Source organism: Budorcas taxicolor, chromosome Y, assembly GCF_023091745.1.
Source record: "Budorcas taxicolor isolate Tak-1 chromosome Y, Takin1.1, whole genome shotgun sequence".
In the NCBI taxonomy this organism is placed as follows: Eukaryota; Metazoa; Chordata; class Mammalia; order Artiodactyla; family Bovidae; genus Budorcas; species Budorcas taxicolor.
This window is the reverse complement of record NC_068936.1, coordinates 4,320,489-4,340,742: the sequence shown is the minus strand read 5'-3', so window position 1 is coordinate 4,340,742 and position 20,254 is coordinate 4,320,489. Positions and strand designations below refer to the sequence as shown.

The 20,254-nt window shown below is 42.7% G+C and overlaps 1 pseudogene; it reads left to right on the top strand.

Moving 5' to 3' along the window:
- Nucleotides 1–20,254, top strand: part of LOC128070927 (ubiquitin-like modifier-activating enzyme 1) — a 125,066-nt pseudogene that overhangs the window by 96,004 nt on the left and 8,808 nt on the right.

The following is a 20,254-nucleotide window of genomic DNA, read 5'->3' as shown; positions in this document are numbered from 1 at the left end:
TTGTTTTTATTCTCATTTCACCAGCGGAATAGGGAATCTTCATCTATACCTTTGAAAGTTGATTGAAAAGGACACGGTGTTTTCCAAATGACTAGATCAATATATGATTGTATAGAATTATGCATTAAGGAAAGATACCTTCAAAATGAATTGAAAAGCAGTGGATGTTGATATGGATTTCACATTTTACCTTACAACTACATTTGTAAACACTTGTCAAGTGTTATGTATTTTAAAAACAAATCACCTAAAAACTGTTACTGAAACATTTTTTGGTAAGGCTGATTCAGCCCAGTTCAGTCACTCAGTCGTGTCCGACTCTTTGCGACACCATGAATTGCAGCCCGCCAGGCCTCCCTGTCCATCACCAACTCCTGGAGTTCACTCAGAGTCGCATCCATCAAGTCAGTGATGCCATCCAGCCATCTCATCCTCTGGCATCCCCTTCTCCTCCTGCTCCCAATCCCTCCCAGCATCAGTCTTCTCTAATTAGTCAACTCTTCACGTGAGGTAGCCAAAGTGCTGGAGTTTCAGCTTTAGCATTATTCCCTCCAAAGAAATCCCCGAGTTGATCTCCTTCAGAATGGACTGGTTGGATCTCCTTGCAGTCCAAGGGACTCTCAAGAGTCTTCTGCAACACCACAGTTCAAAAGCATCAATTCTTCAGTGCTCAGCCTTCTTCGCAGTTTAACTTTCACATCCATACATGACTACTGGAAAAACCATAGCCTTGACTAGACGGACCTTAGTCGGCAAAGTAATGTCTCTGCTTTTGAATATGCTATCTAGGTTGGTCATAACTTTTGTTCCAAGGAGTAAGCATCTTTTAATTTCATGGCTGTAATCACCATCTGCAGTGATTTTGGAGCCCCCAAAAAATAAAGTGTGACACTATTTACACTGTTTCCCCATCTATTTCCCATAAAGTGATGGGACCAAATGCCATGATCTTCGTTTTCTGAATGTTGAGCTTTAAGCCAAATTTTTCACTCTCCTCTTTTACTCTCATCAAGAGGCTTTTAATTCCTCTTCACTTTCTGCCATAAGGCTGGTGTCATCTGCATATCTGATCTTATTGATATTTCTCCTGTCAATCTTGATTCCAGCTTCTGTTTCTTCCATTCCAGCACCTTTCATGATGTATTCTGCATATAAATTAAATAAGCAGGGTGACAATATACATCCTTGACGTACTCTTTTTCCTATTTGGAACCAGTCTATTGTTCCATGTCCAGTTCTAACTGTTGTTTCCTGACCTGCATACAGATTTCTCAAGAGGCAGGTCAGGTGGTCTGGTATTCCCATCTCTTTCAGAATTTTCCACAGTTTATTGCAATCCACACAGTCAAAGCCTTTGGCATAGTCAATAAAGCAGAAATAGAGGTTTTTCTGGAACTCTCTTGCTTTTTCCATGATGCAAAAGATGTTGGCAATTTGTTCTCTGGTTCATCTGCTTTTCTAAAACCAGCTTGAACATCAGGAAGTTCACGGTTCACATATTGCTGAAGCCTGGCTTGGAGAATTTTGAGCATTACTTTACTAGTGTGTGAGATGAATGCAATTGTGTGGTAGCTTGAGCATTCTTTGGCATTGCCTTTCTTTGAGATTGGAATGAAAACTGATTTTTCCAGTCCTGTTGCCACTGCTGAGTTTTCCAAATTTGCTGGCATATTGAGTGGAACAATTTATCCTTTATATTCTTTAAAACAAAATATATAATGTGTTGACTGCAGTAGTTGTGAAAATTCATCTGTCTTCTAAAATATCTTCAGAGAAAATTGCAAAACCATAAATACACTTGATTCCTGTCTAATATGAAGGTTTTCATGTTATGATATTTTTCTTAATGATTGTGTTATATAATGGGATTAATCCAGTCTTAAACAGACAAATATTATTAAAACTTTTCTTTGTTTAGATGTCTAATAAGGAAATATTGACAGCTTTGCATCACATTAAAAAATATAAAAATTTTTTTAAAAAATTAAGAGCTCTAATTTTGTCAACTGCCACTGTGGATAAATACCAAGAGCAAAATGTACAGTTTGAACGTGGAGTGAAAAATAATGTTTTGGGCTAAGAATGAAAATTAAGATAAAGAACATAGTGCCATGATAGGGTAGTTTGCAATGTGTTAAAAAAAAAAAAGTATCATTGGAGAGGTGACATTTCCACAGAGAATTAAAGATAAGATAGGTGAAGGGACAGAAATCACAGGAAAGAGTATACCACATAAATGTAGTAGCATAAGGAAAATCTCAAGGTTGAAGTATTCTTTCGGTAATCAAGAACAGTGAAAGTGAGATACCATGGGAATACAGAAACTTGTAAAAGTAATAGAGGCCATCTCATCTTATCCTTAGTTGAAAGTGGGAACTGATAAAGGGTTTTGAACAGAAAAGAAACTTGAGCTGATACAGGGTTTCAGAGGATCTCAGTTTTGTAAACCAGAGGATCTTGGTTTTCTCACAGTGAATGCATTGCACGTGCATTCTGGCTGCTGGTAAGTAAAACTAACAATTCAAATTGGGTTGATAGAAGAAACAGGTGCTCAACACATTGTCACCTTTGTATCACTGTTTGTTTGTTTGTTTGTTTTTCCCAGCCCAGATCCCAATTTCTTTCGGCCTCAGCTGTGTGGCAATTTTAATGTGCCACAGAGCCTCTGAACTCACAGTGTTGGTCCTGAGCATCATTACTTAATCGGTTTTTAGAATAGATCTTAAGAGATTAGTTGGGTGATTATATGAATGACAGTTCTGTTTCCTCTGTTCCCACCAAGAAATCGAAGTCTGACACAGCTGTTGCAGCTGTGAGCCAAATAAATCCACACTCTGGGTTATGAGCCATCAGAACCGTGTGGACCCTGAGACAGAGTGTGTATATGATGATGACTTCTTCCAAAATCTGAATGCTGTGGCCAACGCCCTAGACAGGATGGATGCCCATAAGTGTTCTGGATGGGTGAGAACAAGGCCAGAGCCATGTTTGTGTTTTCAGAAGGCAGTGTCATCATCTTCTGTAGTGGTGTTTACCTCCCCTTCATCTGCTGACTCTTTTCCACAGACATGTACATGGACCGGCCCTGTGTTTACCACTGTAAGTCACTTCTGAAGTCAGGCACCCTGGGAACCAAGGGTAATGTACAAGTGGTTATCCCCTTCCTGACAGAGGCATACAGCTTCAGCCAGGACCCTCCTGAGAACTCCATCTCCATCTGCAGGCTGAAGCACTTCCCAAATGCCATTGAGCACACTTTGCACATGATCAGCTATGGGGGCAGAAAGAGGTGGAACAGATAAGCATTTGGGCAGTGTGAAGCTCTTTTTATTCCAGTGATGTAAGCAAGCCTCAGTGTATATAAAATGTGCTCTGCCTTCAAATCTCCTTCGTTCACTTTAAACTTCGCACCCTAAACTTTTTGAAATGCTTTTTCTTAACTTGTGAATTTTATTTTGCAAACATACAGGGAAGCATTATGTATACTATGCAAAATATTTTACATAAGAAGTGTATATCTAACAACTGAAGGTGTTTTTCTTAATATACAGGATATTGTTTACTTGCTAAACAAAATCCTCTTCTTAAAATCTGCTCTGCTCATTGTTTAAACCCCTCTCTAATACTGAGTTCATAGTTTTGAGTATAGCTTTCTTATTTTTGTCAAAAATACATTTAGCAGCTTGTCAGAATAATTTCATATAATGTTCATATATACAGAAGCACATATCTTTCATCTCAATTGACAACATAAAAACCTCCCGTTAGCTGGCACTCAGAACCTACCACTAATTCCTGTCTTCATTTCTGTCCCCGAGTAACCATCATTTTATGAAAATAATTCTTAATGTATTTTTTGAGTATGTTTAGGAAGTATGGGAATAGTAAGAAAGGGAGAAGAAACAGTCGAATCTGTCACATTTTCTTTCAGGATGAGTTTATACTTGAATCAGGGATTCAGAACACAGTTTGTATCTCTGCCTGTCCATGCCTCCCATGTTTGTGTGTGTGCATATATATATATATATAGTTAGAGACAGAGGGAGAGGTACTAAGATGTATTGATGTGTCTGTCTATGTCTGTTTCTCTCAATATATAAAACTTTGCAAGATTATGGTTTCATTACTCTGTTTCTTTCTACTAATATACAGAGAGGCCAATAAAAGGGCTTTTGAAACAAATAGCTGTTTAACCCTTGGACTTAAGCTCTTCATGCTTCAGATCCCTTATCTGTAAAATGGAAATGAAAATTGTAACTCTCACAGGACATTTGTAAAGAACTTACATTTGGTATATCCTTGTTACATTCACAATAAGTTTAAAATACATACCTGTGTGCTTATTCTTTGATTTTTTTTCCTTGAGGTGTAGATATTAGTGACATAGAATTTTGAAATGAGGATTTCAAAGACAAGATGTACCTGAAGGTCACAAAAGTGTATCAGAGCTGGCATTTGAATCTGGATCTCCACCAACAGGATGTTTCACCGCACTTTTCCTGAAACTGTATTTATTTATCTCTTTAATTCTAAGGGTCACAAAGTGCTATTATTACTTTCTGCCCAGTCCTTAGAAGATCACTGTGGAGAGATCACTCATGTTTTATTATTTTTGTGAACTTTTTTTTCTATAATTGAGGCATGACATCCTAGGTTAACATGTACAACCTCAGAAGATCGTTTACACAAACTTAAGCTTGGCAATAATCTCTGCCCAGACTAACATCATTGATTTTTAAATGGAATGGTGGGGGCTTCAAAAGTTTGAGTAGCCCCATTGAAGAGCTTCATCCCTCTGTTTTCCCATAGCAGATATGCCCACCCTGTTTCCTATATTTTCCAGATAGTCTCTCTAATGCCTGCAGAAAACTTCATTTTGCTTCCCATATCTCACGTAATGTTTTCTGCTCTGTCTGCAGTGGGCTCGGAATGAGTTTGAAGGTCTTTTCAAGAAACCAGAGGAAAACATCAATCAATAACTTATGTGAGTACTTTGGTGCAAATGCCTGCTCACCCTGCCTCTGGCCTGTCAGTCAAAGTACTCTGTAACCATTTAACATTTAGGAGCTACTGTATTTTTTATTTTGAGTGTTTGAGGGATACACCAAGAATCACACCGGTGATGTGTGGACACTTAGTTCCACAGTCAAGGATTGAAACCATACCCCTTTGGTGGAGGCACAGTTAGTGGTGACCAGGGAATTGCTTGGTCTACTTTCTAGATAAATTAATGATTGCTTAGGTGACAGGAGTGAATTTCCACAGATATAAACTTACTCCTAAGATCACTTTGTAATTCTGCATTGGCTTCCACTCTAATTCTTGATAAAGATGTAATGTTTGTGGAACGAACACTGTGCGCAGCAACCAGCCAACCCCTGGAGGTACTGGAGGCTGTGCAATGAAGCTTAGTGCTGCAGTGGTCACCATCATGGGCTGACTGTGTGACCTGAGTGTACTATCACTGGCATACCCTGTACTCCAAAAATATCAGACAGCTGCTGCATAACTTTACTTCTAACCAGGTAGTAACACAGTTGCAGGGACCATTTGTCAGAATAGGTTTTCAGGGAACAGTCTGCCCCAGCATATTGTAATTTATATTTTATTTATTTTTAAATGGAGAGTAATTGCTTTACACTGTTGTATTGACTTCTGCCATGCGTTTGACATGATTCATTCCAGTTAATCCAGTTGTGGCAGGCTCAGCAAAGCATTGAGAGCTCTTAAAATGAATAAGAAAAATGATTTTTGAGGTCAAAGACTGCCAATGTTCTCCCTTAATCCCCAGTTACTGTTTACTCTAGCCCTTGTATGCTTGGTATCAGTTTCCTTTAGATGTAGGATGTGTCATTCCAGATTCCAGTCAAGACTGCCAAAATTGTAGAAGAAACAATTCAGAGTTAATCTCATAGAATCTATCTATGTTCTCTTGGAACAAGTTATTCAGTTCATATTTTCACCTCAGTATACTTATCATGGAATTAGGAATAGTTATGGCCTAATTTCATTAGAGTTTTGTGAAGGTAAATTGCTCTTTAATAAGTTAGTAAGTTAATTTGTTAGTACAGTGCCTGGTGGGCTTCCCTGGTGGCTCAATGGTAAAGAATCTGCCTGAAGTGCAGGCGACCTGGGTTTGATCCCTGGGTCAGGAAGATCCACCGGAGAAGGGAATGGCTACTCATGCCAGTATTCTTGTCTGGAGGCTCCCATGGACAGAGGAGCCTGGTGTGCTGCAGTCCACAAAGTCACAAAGAATTGGACATGACTTAGCATCTGAACAACAACACATTGGCTGGCAGTCCATAAAAGTTTCATCAATATCTCTGTATCTGGCAGAAAGTGAGTGTCAAAGTATGGTGAGTTGGGAGTTTCAGGACTGAAAAAAGGAGTTGTGGTCATCAAAGAGAATTCTTGTGTCAGGTTCTGTTCCCCTACATTTTTCTGTTTTCTAGCTTACAGGTTCAGGAGCTCCTTTCTGGTCTGGGCCTAAACGCAGCCCATACCCACTCATCTTTGATGTCAATGATGTAAGTCTACTCTCCTGTGTCTCCTGCAGTTGGACTACATGATAGCTGCTGCAACTGCTTTGCCCAGACTTATGGGAGAAGGAAATGGCAACCCACTCCAGTGTTCTTGCCTGGAGAGTCCCAGGGATGGGGGAGCCTGGTGGGCTGCTGTCTATGGGGTTGCGCAGAGTCTGACATGACTGAAGCGACTTAGGAGCAGCAGCAGCAGCAGCATGGGTTGATGGGCTCTCAGCATCGGAATGCTGTCACCACACTCATTCAGTCTATGCAGGTCCCTGAGTTCATCTCAAATTCTTGCGTCAGGATCCAAGTCTCTGATAAGGAGCTGCAAACCTTTTCCTCTGTTGGTGAGAGCCCTTTATTTGGGCTGGAACCACCACACTACTGTAGCCCATGTCAATGCAAGGCTCCTGTGCCCTTGTGCTTTGCCCCTGGCTCTGCTCTGATATCTCCTGTTTGAGATTTACCCTCTGCCCTTTTTCCTTGCTTCTTCATTTGATTGAGACAAATTCTCTCTCACTGCCAGGGTCCAGCCCCGGTGGATCCAGGGTGATTCGAAGGTGGGGACGGAGGCGGCATCTTTGGAAAAATACATATTTAATCACAGATATAGCGAGATTAGAAATGGATAGTGAAGTAGGAAGATTAGTGGAGAAAAAGAGGCTGAATAACTTGGATTACATGGAATAGCATCCATGCTCCAGATGGGAATTCAGGCAGAAAAACAGGAGCAAGAAAGAAGCGACATGGGGGAATCAGTCTTTCTGGAAACTGATCCGATGTCTTTATTTTTGGGTTAGCTTATATACCTTTTGTTACACATAGGGATGAATACAGAGTCACGCGGGGGTCAGCAGTCCTGACCTTATCAAAATCAGGTGCTTCACATAAATGTATAAAAAAAGGTCTTAGGGATATTACATCATCTTCTGACCATGAGTGAGACCTGCTGACATTTTATGATCCTTTCTTTCTGATAACCAAAAAACTTATTTCTTCCAAGTGTGTTTTTTCTCAAACCAGGCACCACCCTCCAAATAAAGCTGCATTCCTATAGGGTGAGGGTGTAGTGTGTTACAATCAAGAAAGGAATTTATTTAACCCAAGGTTAACAGGATTAATCTTAAAGGTTAATAATTATTTCTCCTATATGTTAGTTATATTCATTAGAAGGGTAGGAAACATGGAGATTTAGAAGCAAACATCAGCCCAACAAATGAAAATCCTTTCACCAATGCTCCCCTTAAGATCTATTTAGTCTTAAGATATGATAAAGTTACATTTTCACATAGCAAGGACACAGTGATTTATAACAAAGTATAGTGATCTATTGCAAAAGAGAAAATCCATTAGCTCAAAAAGTCTAGTATTGCTAACATCAAAAACTACTATATTTCCTTTTCTATAGTCCAAATATATTGATTAATATATTCCCAGGTGCCTAAGGATATGGAGGCCTGGCAGCAATTATTGACTCAAAAAGAAGAAAAAGCCCTATGCTAATTAAGACTCTCAAAATACTCCAAAACTCTGTGCTGTTTATGGTTGAGAGGCAGTAAACAATCATGTGGTAGTGGCAGCAGTATGGATAATCCTGTCACAGAAGCTAGTCTGTCAGCAGAGAGGTTTGACCTGAGACATCCTTGTCCCACCCAGAGCAGGGAATTAGCAGCAATTCTTGACACAACAAATGAAGAACCCTTCACCAATATAATTCCTAACCAACCCATTATACTAATAATTTCTAACTCCCCAAAAGAATTTGCCTTTAGTAAGTCTAAAACATCTCATGCGTCTCAGGCTGGGAGGCTGTAAATAATCACATGTGGCCAGACAAACCTATACAGGCAGGCTAGATCACCTTCACAGGAGTCCGTAAGCTGAAACACTCTTGTCACGCCCAGGAATTTTTATTGCCTTGGAGCTGCATCTCTGAGAGAAACGGTTATGGGGGACAGCCCCCATAAAGTCAGAGGTGTAGGTGAGAGCATAAAACAGACTCTGGTTTTGGGGTTAGATGCTCGGGAACAGGGGGTTTCCTGAGGCTTGATCACACCTTTGCGTATGCCAAGCCTCCTTCCTCATGACCTTTGCCACGGGCGGAGTTCCTCACGCTGGCCCCCGGCATCTCACATTACTTCTTTCTTCTCCTTCTTTCAGATAGACCATGTCTTTTCTATTTTTTTTTCCTGTTTTGTTCCTTTTTTCCTATACTTCTGTAGAAGAGCTGGACAAAAATATCTTCAGAAACCAGATAATCATGATGCTGTGATCACTCATCTAAGCCAGACATCCTGGAATATGAAGTCAAGTGTGCCTTAGAAAGCCTCACTATGAACAAAGCTACTGAAGGTGATGGAATTTCAGTTGAACTATTTCAAATCCTGAAAGATGATGCTGTGAAAGTGCTGCACTCAATATGCCAGCAAATTTGGAAAACTCAGCAGTAGCCACATGACTGGAAAAGGTCAGTTTTCATTCCAATCCCAAAGAAAGGCAATGCCAAACAATGCTCAAACTACTGCACAATTGCACTCATCTCACATGCTAGTAAAGTAATGCTCAAAATTCTCCAAGCCAGGCTTCAGCAATACATGAACCACGAAATTCCAGGTGTTCAAGTTGGTTTTACAAAAGGCAGAGGAACCAGAGATCAAATTGCCAATATCTGCTGGTTCATGGAAAAAGCAAGAGAGTTCCAGAAAAACATCTATTTCTGCTTTATTGACTATGCCAAAGCTATTGACTATGTGGATCGCAATAAACTGTGGAAAATTCTGAAAGAGATGGGAATACCAGACCACCTGACCTGCCTCTTGAGGAATCTGTATGCAGATCAGGAAGCAACAGTTAGAACTGGACATGGAGCAAAAGACTCTTTCCAAATGGGAAAAGGAGTACGTCAAGGCTGTATATTGTAACCCTGCTTACTTAACTTATATGCAGAGTGCATCATGAGAAATGCTTGACTGGAAGAAACACAAGCTGGAATCAAGATTACCAGGAGAAATATCAATAACCTCAGATATGCAGATGGCAATACCCATATGGCAGAAAGTGAAGAAGACATAAGCAGCCTCTTGATGAAAGTGAAAATGGAGAGTGAAAATGTTGGCTTAAAGCTCAACATTCAGAAAACGAAGATCATGGCATTTGGTCCCATCACTTTATCGGAAATAGATGGGGAAACAGTGAAAATAGTGTCACACTTTATTTTTTTGGGCTCCAAAATCACTGCAGATGGTGATTGCAGCCATGAAATTAAAAGACGCTTACCCCTTGGAAGAAAAGTTATGGCCAAACTAGATAGCATATTCAAAAGCAGAGACATTACTTTGCAGACTAAGGTCCATCTAGTCAAGGCTATGGTTTTTGCAGTGGTCATGTATGGATGTGAATGTTGGACTGTAAAGAAAGCTGAGTGCTGAATAGTTGATGCTTTTGAACTGTGGTGTTGGAGAAGACTCTTGAGAGTCACTTGGACTTCAAGGAGATCCAACTAGTCCATTCTGAAGGAGATCAGCCATGGGATTTCTTTGGAAGAAATGATGCTAAAGCTGAAAATCCAGTACTTTGATTACCTCATGAGAAGAGTTGACTCATTGGAAAAGACTATGATGCTGGGATAGATTGGGGACAGGACGAGAAGGGGAAGACGGAGGATGAGATGGCTGGATAGTATCACTGACTCGATGGATGCACATCTGAGCGAATTCCAGGAGCTGGTGATGTACAGGGAGCCCTGGCGTGCTGCAATTCATGGGGTCGCAAAGAATCAGACAAGACTGAGTGACTGAAATGAACAAAACTGAGATAGAAATGGATATGATTTCTACCAGTAGTCTCTGTGCCTGATTTCTCCCCTGGTTCATTTTGACAGATCTCCTCATCTCAGTCCAGTTCAGTCACTCAGTCGTGTCCAACTTTGTGATGCCATGAATTGCAGCACTCCAGGCCTTCCTGTCCATCACCAACTCTTGGAGTTTGACCAAACTCATGTCTATCGAATCAGTGATGCCTTCCAGCCATTTCATCCTCTGTCGTCCCCTTGTTCTCCTGCTCCCAATCCCTCCCAACATTAGCGGCTTTTCCAATGAGTCAACCAGCTGCAAGAGGCTTCCAAAGTATTGGAGTTTCAGCTTTAGCATCATTCTTTCAAAAATACACCCAGGACTGATCTCTTTTAGAATGGACTGGTTCTATCTCCTTGCAGTCCAAGGGACTCTTAAGAATCTTCTCCATTGCCACAATTTAAAAGCATCAATACCTCTGTGCTCAGCTTTCTTCACAGTCCAACTCTTTAACGTGTTATTAATTTGTGTGTATATCTTTTCTCATCTTTCTCTCAAGAATTTCCTCATGTCTCAATGTGTAAATGTTCCCCAACTCAAAATTCCAAGTCTCCCCTACCTTTCTTGTGTTCTATAAACCTCTCTATATATTTTACCTTCTGGTTTATATCCCTCAATTTCTTCCTTTGTACATCTGTCCTCTCGACCTAAATCTCTTCCATTTTCTGTCTGAAATAGCTACTCACTCAGATGCCTCTTTGTATATTTATCTTTAGGCATCTCCCTACATATCCCCCTTTCAGATATTTTCTACTGTCTTCTTTTCTATATATATATGTATATATATATTTAAATCTGCACTGTTTTTTTTCCTCGTTCCTTCTCATATATGTTCTGTTTACTGGGTTCACTACTCTCTTTCCTATTGGTGCATTTCCTGGCAATATTCCTTTCTGTATCATTTATACCCTGGTATCTTCTCTGCCCTTTATCTTATTTCTTATCTCCTCTTTTCTCTGTCTTGCATCTTTAAGATATCTTATATTTATGTTCTCACTGATATCCCGTGTTTGTTTGTTTGTTTAAGATTTTGGTAAAAATCACAGGAGTTTTACCGTCTTAATCACGTTTCAAATTATGCTTCAGTTCATTTCAGTTCAGTCGCTCAGTCGTGTCTGACTCCTTGTGACCCCATGAATCTCAGCATGGCAGGCCTCCCTGTCCATCACCAACTCCCGGAGTTCATTCAGATTCACGACCATCGAGTTAGTGATGCCATACTGCCATCTCATCCTCTGCCGTCGGCTTCTCCTCCTGCCCCCAAATCCCTTCCAGCATCAGAGTCTTTTGCAATGAGTCAACTCTTTGCACGGGGTGGCCAAAGTACTGGATTTTCCACTTTAGCATCATTCCTTCCAAAGAAATCCCAGGGATGATCTTCTTCAGAATGGACTGGTTGGATCCCCTTGCAGTCCAAGTGACTCTCAAGAGTCTTCTCCAACACCACAGTTCAAAAGGATCAATACTTCGGCGCTCAGACTTCTTCACAGTCCAACTGTCACATCCATACATGACTACTGGGAAAAACCGTTGCCTTGACTAGCTGGACCTTAGTCTGCAAAGTAATGTCTCTGCTTTTGAATATGCCATCTAGGTTGATCATAACTTTTCTTCCAAGGAGTAAGCATCTTTTAATTTCATGGCTGCAGTCACCATGTGCAGTGATTTTGGAGCCCCAAAAGTAAAGTCTGACACTGTTTCCAGTGTTTCCCCATCTATTTTCCATGAACTGATTGGATTGGATGCCATTATCTTCGTTTACTGAATGTTGAGCTTTAAGCCAACTTTTTCACTCTCCTCTTTCACTTTCATCAATAGGCTTTTTAGTTCCTCTTCACTTTCTGCCATAATGGTGGTGTCATCTGTATATCTGAGGTTATTGATATTTTAAGCAGTATTAAATACAGTTACATTGTACAGAAAATTTCTAGAACTTAACTTGCAAATCTTAAACCCTATACCCATCAAGTGGTAACACCCCAGGTCCCTTCCCCTCTGCCTCTGGCAGACAATGCTGTATATTCCAGTTGTATGATTTTTATTTTTAGGTACCTTATGCAACATTTTACTTTCTCTCCCTATCTAAACATGTAGTTCTGAGTCCATTTATGCTGTTAAACTTCCAGGATTTGAATGTTCCTTTAAGGGAGGCTTAATGTTTCACTGAATGGATAGATCATGTTTTTGTATCCATACATCCTTCAGTGAGTAACTTGGGTTGTTTCCAAATTTTTTACAAATAGTATCACTGTCTAAACCTTTCTCATTGTCTCAGTCTTTTCCCTCAGTGTCCCACACACCAGTCTACTTTTTTCTTTGGGGTGTTTCTGCCTTACCTTTCCCACTTTATTTTAGTCTTTCCCATGATGTCTCTCCATTTAAAATCCTTTATCTGTGTGAATTTCTCTGCCTTACTATGAACTCCTGCTTTAAATTCAGACTCTGGCCTTGAATGTAATGTGTATCTGGGAATTGACATGTACTATCTCCTGTCTGCAGATGATAACCACCTACAGGAGCTCATGGCTATGCTGCCCATCCCACAGAGCCTTTCTGGGTTCAAGATGTATCCCATCAACTTTGAGAAGGTGCTTAGGAGGGAAGAATCCTCAGCAGCACAGGAGGATGGGCTAAGACATCTTTAGCTTTCATGGGGTTTACATACCCACCATGAAGCCCAGTTATTTTGTGGCCTGGGACATCTTTGGCTGGACTGGCATGTATTGGAGGACAATAGATATCAGTCCTTACTATCTGAAAAAACCTTTGGTTCCTAACCTACTCCCTCTTTTTGCTCTGTCTCCCCTCAACAATAGGATGATGACACCAACTTTCACATGGATTTCACTGTGGCTGCATCCAACCTCTGGACAGAGAACTATAACATTCCCCCTGCAGACCAGCATAATGTAACAAAAATTTTGATTTAACCTTGAACCGTTTCCAAATTTGAATCTGCCACATATGACCTTCTCATTGGGACCTCAGTCTCTCTTAACAACCATCGCTGGTCTTCACAGTCTGTGTCATAGATCAAGCTGATTGCAGGGAAGATCATCCTAGCCACGGATACAACCGCAGCAACTATATTTGGCCTTGTATGTCTGGAGTTGTACAGAGTGGTACAGGGACACCAACAGTTTGAGTTCAATGAGAATAGCTTCTATAACTTGTCTCTACCCTTTCCCTGCTTCTCTGGGCCCCTTGCCTCACCTCATCACCAGATAAAGTCGTGTTTTATGGAAACCTTTGGTATCACTCATCAGTAAGTGATACTATTTATGTGTATGAGTAAGTGGTACATGTATCTTAGCCTTGGAGAACTGGCTCTGGTTTTCATCATTCTGGAAGTTTAACTTTGTGCCCTCTGTGTTCATTGTTTGAACCTGTTCACTGTGGAAATGAAACTGTCATATTTGTGACTTATAGAAGAGACTCTATCCTGGGCTTGTCCCCTGATTTACTATACTGTGCTTTATCCTACAGTTTTATAACCAAGAGTGAACACTTTGGGATTGCTTTGAGGTCCCGGGGCTGCAGCCTAATGGTAAAGAGACGACCCTCAAGCAGCTCCTTGACCACTTTAAGATAAGGCCCCTTCTTGCTACACATAGGGTAGTGCTTGCCCAGGTCCATCCTAGTGACACTGTTGCCCCTCCTTTTTACCGTCTTCAGACAGAGCACAAATTGGAGATCACCATGCTATCTCAAGGTATATGCATGCTCTACTCCTTTTTCATGCCACCCAGCAAGCTGAAGGAATGGATGGACCAATCGCTAGTTGAGCTCACTGGGCAGGGAGAAAGAGGTTCTGTTTCGGCTAGGAAGCATCAGCTATCTATGCAACTCATGTTACTTATTTTCCCCTTTATATCCTTTTATCTTTTTCTACTTACCTGGCCCTGTTATTCCTCATACTAGGATGACAGAAATCGTGAGTCAAGTATCAAAGCAAAAGTTGGGACAACACGTGCAAGCATTGGTGCTTGAGCTGTACTGCACTGGTGAGGATGGTGAAGATGTGGCGCTTCCCCATGTACGATTCAGCATTAGCTTATTCCTTTATATTCCTCTTCCATTTTTTCAGTCAACTCAACTTTCTGGTAAATGCTGAGTCTTACGTCCTTTTGAGAACTTTTTGTTGCTGCTTCTGTGTTTAGTGTTGGAATTCTTAATAAAGAAGCATTAATCCAAGTGTGTCATTCCTTCCTTCAGCAAAGGCCCAAAGCCAGTTGTCTTTGGAAAAAACAGGTTCACATACTAATCCAAAAGGTTCCATACTGCACCAGTATGGAATTTCTCTGACAACCAGGGTTATCAGATTAGATTAAATCCAGTTGTTCTGCCAGATGCTTGTCTTGCACCATTTTCCTCCTGTCCTCTGCTTAGAGAGAAATAGAGACATTTGTAGGTTGGATGTAGAGCATACCTAGCCTTACCACGTTCATTAAATCTGATTCAAGTTCTACTACCTTCCCTTCCCAGATGTACCTTGAAAGGTGGTAGACTCTGGGTCTGAATAATGGGTCTAAATTCTGAATCTTGCAATGTGAATAGTCTTTGTTTCATCTCTTGAATGATCAGATAAAGAGTTGTTTGGAAGTATAAAAAGGGTTAATTACTACCTATAAGTGTTGCAAGTATTACTGCACATGATACTTTTTCATTTTTTCATTGAGAATATACTTTAGCTTCCCTGTGTCCTAGAGCTTTGTCCTCTTCTAGCTTACTTGCACTCAGATGGTTTATAACCATCCTTTTTTGCTGTGCAGAAGCCTCATCTTAAACTCTGCTTGACTGAAGTTTCACGGCCTTAAGATGTATTGTACACTTATGAGGAAATTATTGACTGGAAAAAAAAAAAAGTCCTTTTGTGTTGGATCCTGCTTCGTCATCTCTGGGTTTCCCTGTTTTTCTCTTGAATATCAGCAGACTTGGAAGACTTAAATGGTTTTATGTCATAGATGAACAGTGAGAGTACCAACAGTGGCTACACAAACGTTGTCGAGCACATCATGCTCCAGATAGGTGAAGCATTTAGTGTTCTCAACTGCCACTGTATATCTTATGTACCATCTGGTATCAACTCGGGTGATTAAAGATAGCCACTCATACCCTCTGTATGTCACCCAGATATGTAAGACCCTCTGTATGTCACCCAGATATGTAAGCCCTTTTTTCCTACAGAAAACTTGGAAACATCTGATATTCCTCCTCTCAAGCAGGGGTATTGAGAACAGCTCAGCCAGTCCATGAGCCAGGCCGGTCTGTGAAAATCAAAGCTACTGTCTTGGCCAGCTGAAGGCCAGACACCGTGTATGTCCTTGACTCTTTGGGGTCATGCTATTAATCTGCTGGGTGACCTCACTTCTTCCATAAATTATTTTTGTTCCCAGAAAATCCTTGGACATAAGGAGCAGAACTTTACCTCTGCTATCTTCCTGAATGGCAGTGCTAGTTTTTGATATTAAATGCAGACATTTCTCCAGGATAGGCACTTTTAAAACATCATTGTTGTTCTACATCACTGAAGACACTAACATTTATCCACTGTTTCCATCATCCTAGTGTTTGAAGGTTGCCTAGAAACTATATTCTCTTTTCTCCAATCTCATAGGTCCATATCCTCTAGCATATCATTGTGAGTCTGTCTCCATAAATAATTCTGTTGCTCAGCACTGTGGCTATCAAACCTCTTGTGGCTGTTTAGCACTTGATCTGAAGCTACTGCTACTGATTCACTTAATGCTTCATTTTTTGAAAATTGAAAATTTAAAATGTAGCAAGGGGCTATGCACTAAACAGAAAAACATCCCTGTTTCTTGGCCTTCATGTCTATCAACTCATGAATCACTAGAGAGTCATACACACTGCCAAGGACGAGACTCCAGAGAAAGCAAAGAATTCACATCACTATCATCAGGCTGAGCAAGGGGCATATTCAGAAGGACCAAGTCCATGAAATGAATACCAGCTGGCTCTGAACTGTCCAACAGGGTCACTGCCCCCATACCACGTCCCTCAATCCTAAGGTCTCTGCATGCAAACTGTGCACATTCTTGCTTTCTCACTGTTAGCTCCCTAAGAAGCACACTCCAGAAGAGAGCCAAAAACATACACAACACTGAGTCTTTCATCACATTTCTGCACTGCCAGGTAGGCGGATATTTCCTGGTGGCATGGCACATTCACAGCCTGTCCTAGGAGGCTTGGGATTTTGCACAGACAACCTATCTTAACATGTCTCACATTTTGTTTCACATTGTGCCAGTGTATGTCACCTTTGGGGACAGAGCATGCTACCTGACAGGCTGATCCTGGGCAGCACTGGCCCAGATCTTCCTGGGTCTCCTAATCACATGTGTAGAAGTGCAGCAGGTTCTCTGTGCCTCTTCCTCCTTTGGATTTCTTCCCTTCTTTTCAGGATCTTAGCCTCCTCACCATCCCAGGTCTGCCGTAGCTATGTCCACTATTTCGACTGGCTGGCCCACATCCCCACAGACTGTGTGGTACACAGGCAGTGGTTTCAAAGCCTCACCCCACCTGATTTTCTCTGGGTGAATCCTCAGACCATGTACCACCTCTTTTTGATCCAAACACACACACAGAAACAACATAGTAGAAATGATGAGTGTGTTTTGTATTTGGTCTAATTGCTGATTTCTGGAGCCATGGTCTGGAGTTATCACTGGCTATCTTTTGCTCATTCCCATCCTGGACAGGAGCACTGCGGCAATGTGTCAACCAACCACGCTCAGACTGGGGAGGCCTTGTGCCTCCACTTCGGATTACTCAGCACCTCCTCTCCTGTCACCTTCATCTCTGCTTCTGCCTGGGCTGGAGACACACAAACACAAGCGACACAAGCACACATGTGTACACAAACACATGTTCAGCACAGGGAAACAAACACAAATAGAGAATACAGGTGTTTCAGTAGCTGAAGACGCCCATGTCCAGCAATGTCAGATATGGCATGAGTAGGCACCAAGTCTTGCTCTTGGGGTTCCCTGTCCACCTCCTCCCTGAGCTCTTCCGTATTTTCCCAAGGCAGCCTTAAGCTGCCTCCAGTGCTGCATGTGTGGTGGTGGTCAGACACCAAGTCTTGGATCTGGAAATTCACAGAAGATCCCAAAGTGAGAACTCACATGCACTAGGACCCCAGAGAGGACACCCTTTCAATTATAGGCCTTCCCAGGGTAAAAGCCAGGTGTGAAGGGCTCAGGCCATCATAAACTCAGTGAACATCAGGAGGCCGGGGGATGGCGGGCCCTACTTAAGAATGATTCTAACGAAGATACTTGATTCACCCTGTCTCTCATAGTATCACATAGGACTCTCATGCTGCCAGAAGAGCTGATCTGAGGGAGACTTTCTTCACTCATGAACACATGAAGTGTGCATATGTGTGTGTATGTGTGCACATGCACATGCAGCCAAAAACCCCAACATCAGTTACCAACTGTGCACAGGCCCAAAGCAATCCCACCTCAGCAATCTGTGTGTGTGTGTGTGTGTGTGTGTGTGTGTGTGTGTGCATGCGCGCAGCCCAGAACTCTGTGCAGAGTTCCAAAGCAACACCAACTCAGCAATCCTGTTAGATTCTGGGAAGTTGTGGCCTGACAACCAGGTGAGAAATTTAAAGCTCCTGGTGTCCAGCCTGTGGCTGAATGCTCCCCATTCAAATTCCCAGAACCAGTGGACTGGAGTGGGGTGATATGCCCTATACCCTGCAGAAAGACAGGGGAGGCAAGGGCAGATCCCAACGATGGATCATCCACACCCTTTCACACCCACACTTACCACCCCGTGAGCCACATTTTGCCAGCAATGTCAAGGTAATACTCCTTAATGATCATCGTGTTCAAAGAGTAGGGGTTGTCTTGAAAGGAAAAGATCAGCCTACAGTGAGACTGCGGATGGCTCTGCAATTGCACCTGCCAGGATAGAGAGGAGGAAAAAGGTGCAAGATTCTAGGGGCCTCATCTTGTCTCACAAGCAGGCATTAACAGATGCTCAGATGCCTCCAAAATGTCACAGAATAAGACCATGAATAACATGATCCCCCAACTCCCTGCCAGGTCCCCTACCAACCCAAAGTCAGTCTCCCTCACTGACCTTTTCTATCATGTAACTAAGGAAGTCTTCATCTTGGTTTCTGAACTTGATGGACACTAAAGGATGCTCATAATCGGCTTTAGGCCATTCAGGTCACATGTCAGGCAAAGAAGAGCCAAGAGCATCAACTCTAGTCTGGGAGGAAGAAGGACCTTGGAACAGACACCTGCAAGGATGCTGTGCACTCCCATTTGCCTGGCCACCAGTGATATCCTCAGGCCCTGCTATACCATCAGACATGGTCATGGCTCTGGGTTCCTTGTGGTGCTGTGCATCTAAGGTGGTCTCTATTCCCCAAGCAGGGTCTGTTTCTGACCGATACTGTCATCTTCCTGACCTATGAGCTGGGTAGTGGCATGTCACTGCTTAAATGGTGAGGAATTTCAGTCCTTGTGAAAAACCCTGTCTGAAAGCAAGGGGCTGGTGTCTCTCTGTGTGTGTATGTGTATGTGTGTGACTGCCATGGCTCAGCTATTTCCTGGGTTTATTCACATTTACAGCAATAACTGTCCTTGGAGGCTGCTCTGGTGTACTTTCTCTGGTCATTCCTGACCTAGAGGCCTTGGGTGCTGTCCTTCCTCAGATGCAGGCCTGCAAGAGACATCCTAAGTCATGACTGTGACACTTTACAGGTGTGGCTCTGCCCAGACACTACTCGGCTGTGCCTTTGGAGCCTGTCAATTGCCCAGGACGCTTCCTTCAGTGGCCTCTGGCACCCTTCATGTGCCCTGGCGCCCACGCCTCCTCCTGCTCATACTCCTGCCACTCCTCCTCCTCCTGAGCAGCAGACCTGAAGGAGCAGTGGAAAGGATACAGATTTGGCATAAAAGCCAGAGATGCCCTAGATGATGGCTCTTCTTCGAACCAGGCAACACTTCCTCTTCTCATGGTTCTTGTACATTAAACACTACAGTTTTTCTGATGCTCAGAGCTCAGTTCCACCTCCAGGGCAGCCAGTGCCTTCAGCTTATTTATCATTGGCCACTCACTCAGACCTCAGGGTCTTTCCCGGCCCTGATCCTCCACCCTCTTCTCCTCCAGCTCCTGAAAGGACCCCTGTTCCTGCTCCTAATCCACCACAATCTCCACCTCTTTCATAATGTCCTCTGCCAGCAGCTGGAACTCCCCCCACCCCGAATTCCTGCCAGGTTAGTATCCACTAGGACCCCACCATCATCTACCGCCTCCACCCTGAATCAGAAGGCCTCTTCGCCTTGCATGCCAACTCATACTGCAACGTCGCAGATTCACACAGCATCATGACGTCAGGATGTGTGGTCTCTGTCCCCTGAGCACCTGGGTTCACAACTAAGATGGTCCTGAGTCCTGGGATGCTCCCGCCTTCCTCTGGCCACCTCTCACACTCCTCTTGGCCATAGCCATGACCCCCAGCTAGGATAGATGTGAAGGGACCGAACATAATAGACAGCAAGTGGTGCACAATTGTGGCCCAGGCTGCAGTAACCTTGTGGGGGCCCACTAGCTCCCTGGGGGAAGGGAATGAGGGGGATATTCAGGAGGTGGGGAGTGGTGTTTTGGGGTGGCCTCAGGCTGAAGAAAATGGTGCCACACAGCCCAGGACATGGTGCATGGGCCCTGGGTGATCAATCTAACATGTGGAATCCCTAGGCTGTGAGCCATGCTCAGGCTGCTGGGCCAAATTTAGACCAATGGCAGAGAGGGTAGTGGGCGGCACCCTTTTGGACACGCCCCTAGACCAGTGGGCATCTTTTGTGGTCTGAGGCTCCAGCGCCC